General features: G+C 46.5%; 1 protein-coding gene across 2 annotated transcripts in view; it reads left to right on the top strand.

Annotated features, from left to right (window-relative positions):
• Window positions 1-415: 415 nt before the first annotated feature.
• PTP4A2 (protein tyrosine phosphatase 4A2) overlaps window positions 416-6,000 on the top strand; it is a 33,360-nt gene continuing 27,775 nt past the window's right edge. The window contains exon 1 of one of the 2 annotated variants that reach the window (XM_031962268.1): window positions 416-501. The gene's annotated coding sequence lies outside the window, so the exon portion shown is untranslated. Of the gene's footprint in view, window positions 502-1,060; window positions 1,240-6,000 lie in introns of those variants that run through there. The other variant, XM_031962267.1, reaches the window with a different exon arrangement.

The following is a 6,000-nucleotide window of genomic DNA, read 5'->3' as shown; positions in this document are numbered from 1 at the left end:
TGTCCTTCCCCTCCCCAAAGAGAGCCAGCCTCCAAAGAGGAAATCTCTCCCGCCGCTGGGCCAGTCCTCGGGCCGGAGACCGGCTGCCGGGCACTGCTGGGCCGGGGGCGGGGAGACCCTCGTCTCCAGGAGGCTCGGCCAAGGGCAGGCAGCTCTGGCTTGCGCGCCGCTCGGCCTCCGCCAGTCCCCAAGGCTGGGAATCCCTCTGCGACGCCCTCTGGCTCCCCTGCCACGTCCCGCCGGGGTCTGGCACCTGGCAGTATGGCCAAGACTTCCAGGAGCAAAGGCTGCCGGGAGCCCTTCCTAAGCAGGCCAAAGGCCGGGAGGCCTGAGGGTGCAGCTTCCTGCACGGTGGGCGTGTGCGCGTGCGCGTGTGCGCGTGTGCGCGCGCGCGTGTGCTGTGGCTTCCCCCATTCCCGCGGCCGCATGGATCAGGCCTCGATGGGTTTGAGCTCCGAGTGGAAGAAACCATGGGGAGAAGCGGGGGAGTTCGGGGCAGAGGTCAAGACAAAGGCGAGAGCCTGGGGGGCGGATCGGGGGGCACGGCCGCTGGGCGGGTGGGACGGGAGGGCGAAGGGAGTGGAGGGCTGAGGAGCGGGCCAACGGCCCGGGAGGGCGGGGGCGCTCGCCGGAGAGGGGACACGCGGGAGGGGGAGGGGAAGAAGGCGAGGTGGTTCCGGTTGCGCGCGCAGCAGGAGCGGCGGCGGCGGCGGCAGCGGCGGCGGCGGCGGCGCGATCGGGTTGAGCCGTAACCGTTCCGGCAGCAGCGGCAGCGGCGGCGGCGGCAGGAGCCGGAACCGCGGGAGCCCCAGCAGCGGCGGGAGCCCCAGCAGCCCGAGCGCGGAGCAGGCCCTCGGGCGGCGCGGCGCGAGGCGAGGCCCCAGCGCTGCCTCCAGACGGGGAGCAGCCGCAGCCCCCACCGCTGCTGCCTCAGCCCGAGCCGGGGCCGAAGCCGGAGCCGCCGCCGCCGCAGCAAGACGGACTCGCTGGCACGCGCCGCCGCCGCCCGAGCCGGAGCCGGGGCCCGAGCCGGAGCCGCCGTCGGGGCCGGGGCCGGAGCCGCCGCCAGGCCGGGCCGGGGGTCGCGCGCCCAGGGGGAGGCTGGGGGGGAGTCGTCGCCGCCGCCACCGCCACCGCCGCCGCCGCCGCCGCCGCCGCCGAGGTGACTGAAGAGGAGCCCCCCGGCCGCCCGCCAGCCCTCGCCGCCGGACTTCAATGCCCAGCCCCCAGCTTGCCGGCGTGAGTGAGACCCCGGGGGGAGGGTTATCCCCGAAGGGGCCGCCGGGGCCGGTTCTCACGCTGGCCCGGCCGGAGAAGGGCAGCGCAGCCATTAGCCAGGCCCTAGACACGTCCCCGGAAGGAGAGCGGCCCGGGGCGGCGGTGAGGGGGGGCGCCTCCGAGGGCTTCGAGTTTGTTTTGGGGGGGCTTCAGGTGACAACTTTATTGTAGATGGGTGCCATCGTGGGGCTCCCGGCAGCCACTTATTGCGGGGGGGGTCTTGTGAGTCTTCAGGTGGTCGCTCTATTACGTAGAGGTCTTCAAGTGGTCGCTCCCTTCATTGTAAGAGGGGGAAGCCTTCCTGGGTCTTCAGGTGGTTTGTCGGATGGGGTTGGGGGAGGGGACTCGTCCGTGTGTGAGAGTGTGTTTTTTAGATGGCTACTTGTAAATGCAGGGGCATTCCGTGAGTCCCGAAGTGGTCATGGGAGGAGGCAACTTTTAAGCTGTCTAACCGAGGCATTCTGGTTTCTCCGAGCTTGGAGCCTTGGGAAGCAGACTTGCGGCTGCTTTTTTCTTGCTTTAATTCCCTCTCCCTGTGCTGTTTGTATCTCTTTGCATTTAAAAGTTTGTTAATGATTGGTCCTGCCCTTTCTGGCTTTCTCCGGCCCCTGCCTCCTAAATCTTTCAGGACTGACCTTTTCTGTACTGGACTTCGGAGGCTTTTACAGGGCTTGGAGGGTTTTTTTTTTTTTTTTTTTTAAGTGAAAGGCATTTTAGAAATGTATAATGCAAGATTGTATAGAATTACATTTTACCCCTTGTCTAGGACTTGTTTTCCATTCCCTACTCCTGGCAAGAAAACCTGAACACACAACTTTCTTAATATCTAAACAAATTCCAGAGGACATTTACTTTGTAGATTTCCTTGAGTTGAAAGATTAGCGCTTTCCCTTTTATCAAAAAAGGAGCTACTGCTGGATTGGAACATGGGAGCTATTTGCTGCTGTGTTCCATATGATGTGCAGTAGTTTCAGACAGGAAGTCAGTGAAGTTATGTCCTGTTGAAAGTACAAACGGAAATTAAGGAAGCAGAATGACATTATCGAGGCCTCAAAATCACTTGTCTATATACACCAGTGGCAAGTGCACTGTGCAACATGGGGACAAGTGAACAGTTCAACATTCAGATTCTTTTTTATGTTTGGAATTTTGAGAATTGATTGGTCTGATGCCATATATTAATACACCTAGTGCCTGGAACTAGTGGATACTTCATAAATGTATTTTAATTGATTGATGTTCTGCTAATGTAGGAATACTCTCTTTTGTGTTGTACTTTCCCGATCCTGGTGGGAATCATTGGTTCTATGTTCTTGAATCCCAAGTGTTTTCTAAGGCTTGATAATTAATGGCTCTAGTGCTTCAGACTTTGGGTTAACCCTTAAACTTGGTGACTGCCCCTTGGAGGCCTTGCTCTCACAAAAACCATCTTTGTTAACACAACTTCACCCCAATGTGATAGACTCTTCATATAAAATTCATATAAACCTTGGAGGGGTACTGGCCCTTTTCCAAATCGCCCCACTTCAAAAATAAAAAGTGAATTTTTCTTTGTAGAGCTTCCTTGGGGATTTCTTCCTCTGAAGTCTGTGTAGGCAATGAATAGAGAGGCTTCAAGGCAAGGCCATTTTTTTTTTTTTTAAGGAAAGGCAGGTTGGCGACTCTTTAGGGCCTAAGTATAGGCTTTTGTGTGGGAGTAGATTCTGTCTACAAACTCTCTTGGGGCCTCAGGGTATGTGCCTTGTGCTGGTATACTCAGTTTTTATGAGGCACCTGAGATGTGGCTGGGAGAGGATAGTATAGCTGGAAAAGTTTGCAGGCAGATATGTAATTTTTTTGTTGGAGTGGGGAAGGGAATGGATGAATTTTTGTGACTTTGAGAGTGTCGGGGTCATCCAGAAATGGTCTTGCCTCTGGGAAAGTGGGTCAGCTAGCAATGGCCTTGCCTCTGGGAATGGTTGGCTAATTTTAGGACACCTGTGTAAATGACAAATAGTTGAGAACTTCTGAACAGAGAGAGTATGCTGTGACTCAGAATTGCAGAAGTAAAACCACTCCCTCCATGACTCAAAAGTCAAGTAATATTTAATTTTCATGAACACAGTTGATGGAAAGAAACCATTTACAAGGTAGTCATTGAACTTTTGGAAACATTATAAAAGAGTAAATGTGTGACTGATTTTACATGTAATTGAAAAAATAAAGACCTGAAGGTTAAAAGTATTATTTTTAGTGGGATCATTTTCCAGAATATTTTTTTAAAAAATCAAATTGATCTTTCTTAAGAACTTACAAATAAAATATTGAGATATTTCATACAAAGGAATGGACACTAATGAATGAACACTGTAAACAGATTTTTTTTTTATCATCACTGAGCTGGTCTAAATTAATATAGGTATTTTCCCCAAAGTTATATGAAAACAATGGGTTCATTTAAAAACTGAAGGTCCCTCTAGATAAAAGGATTCACTTTGGAAGACTAATTCTTGTTGACCGATTTCTACACTGAAGAGGATGAGGGTGGCATCCCATCTCCTAAATTGTGTTGCATATGTCTTATTTGACAAAACCACTGCTGTTGAGAAGACTTGTTGACTAGCAGGGTTGTACTTTGTAAATCTTAAAGCACTATATAAAAATGAGTTATTGATTATTATTGCTGGTTTAGGATTATAATCTTAAAAAGTTGATCATGTCACCATTTTTTCCCCAAGTAAAAACATCCAAAATTTTTTTTCCTTTCTTAGTGTCATAGTTTATGTTGTTCGGTTGTGTTCAACTGTTCAAAACCTCATTTAAGGTTTTCTTGGCAAAGATACTAGAATGCTTTAACCACTTGCTTCTCCAAGCTCATTTTACAGATGAGGAAGTTTCTGAAAATTGAGGTAAGTGACTTGCTCAGGGCCACAAAATCAAAAATTTAGATTTGAATTCAGGCCTTCCTAACGGCAGGCCCAACACTCTATTGCGCCACCTAGCTGCTTATGCCCTAGTTTATAGTAACCTGTTTTCAGTCATTCCATTTTTTACTGAGAGCTATGGATGAGCTTTACTGAGAGATTTAGGTGCCCAGATTGTCTTTTTCTCCTTGAAATAGAGATTTTTGTTTTAAACTTTATTATTATTCTTTTAAAAGCATGTAAAGTCTTTTCTTGGCATATTCATTTTGTGATTTTTGTGTGAGATATTCAACTTAATATTCTTTAGAAATTGATGCATAGTCTCTTGGTATAAATTATGGAACTTTGATGAAACAGTTTACTTAGTTATCTTAGTTTTGAGCCATATTTCATTGGATTGTGAAATGATAATTTAATTCTCTTAATCTTTGGGGGAAACTAGGAGAATTCTAACCTTCCTGCTCCCTTCTCCTCCCCCACTAAACGTCACAAATATTGTATATGTGAAGATGTCTGATGATTTTCTGCAATTATTCTTTGTTGAGTTAGTAGAACCACATTTTTCAGTTTTTTTTTCTTTCTGGTTGGTTGTCCTAAAGCTTTGCAGAGTTGCTTGATTTAGAATTGAAGTGGGTATTGTGTGTGAATATATTCTCTTGAGGAATTATTTGGTCTTAGCCCAAACTAGATTCCTCTGTTGTCCAAGCAGCCCCTCCAAAAGTGACTCTAGATCTGTACTGGCTCTGTCCCATTTTCTGTAATTATCCTTTGTGGAATTAATCAGAGTGAAGGTGAAGAGGTGGACCCCCTTTCTAGCATTTTTTTTTTTTTTTTGCTAAGGCAATTGGGGTCAAGTGACTTGCCCAGGGTCACACAGCTAGGAATTGTTTAATGTCTGAGGCTAGATTTGAACTCAGATCCTCCTGACTTCAAAACTAGTGCTTTATCCACTGCCCCACCTAGTTACATCCCCCTTTCTAGAATTTTTCAAAGAAGATCTTTACATCACCATTACTCAAGGATTCTGTAAGATTCAATAGCAAAATACCTGTGAGGACATAAGCAGTCATAATCAGCAATTTTTTACATATGTGATATACATACATATGGTTTTGGTTTTCCTGAATTGAAATTGTTAACCAGTAACATGGAGTCTACTGTAGTTTAAACAACCCACAAACCCTATTTAATTTCATTTTAATATAAATTTATCTTGTGCAATATTGACTTTTCAAACTTTAGGGAGTTATAAAATTACTCTTTTCAGTGACCCTTTTGTTAGCTGAGCCTGTTTTGAAAAAATATTTTGACCATTGGAAAGGCTTGCCTTTAGAGAAGCAGTATTTTAATTCTTTTCATAGTGTCTTTGGGTTAAGATTTCGTCTTTCTCAGAAAATGTTAATTTCTTTTGGCACAAAATGCACATGTGATATATTTGCTTTAGAAGATCAGGTATAGTACTTCTATTTTTATTGCTGCTGTGGCCAAAAATTTGGCTTTTAAACTAATGTATTTGACAAGAATTTAGATTTGCAAAAGTCTCTCTGAGCTCTTTTAGTGTAAACTTATTATTTATTTATTTATTTTGGTCAGGACTTGGACGTTAAATCAGCACTGTTTTTACTTGAAGTTTTGGGTACATTTTCCTCCATGCTCTTTGTATAGCTCAAGTCCTACCTATATGAGACCTTTCCTTTGTCCTCTTAAGCTGTCAATACCAACTCCAGAAATAATTTTGTGTTTACTTTGTATATTTTACATTTACTTAAATGTACATGTTACTTCTGGATAGAAGGAAAGATTCTTGAGGGCAGTGACT

This window comes from Sarcophilus harrisii, chromosome 3 (assembly GCF_902635505.1).
Source record: "Sarcophilus harrisii chromosome 3, mSarHar1.11, whole genome shotgun sequence".
NCBI classification, from domain to species: domain Eukaryota; kingdom Metazoa; phylum Chordata; class Mammalia; order Dasyuromorphia; family Dasyuridae; genus Sarcophilus; species Sarcophilus harrisii.
The sequence above is the reverse complement of the archived record's forward strand: the minus strand, read 5'-3'. Positions and strand labels throughout refer to the sequence as shown.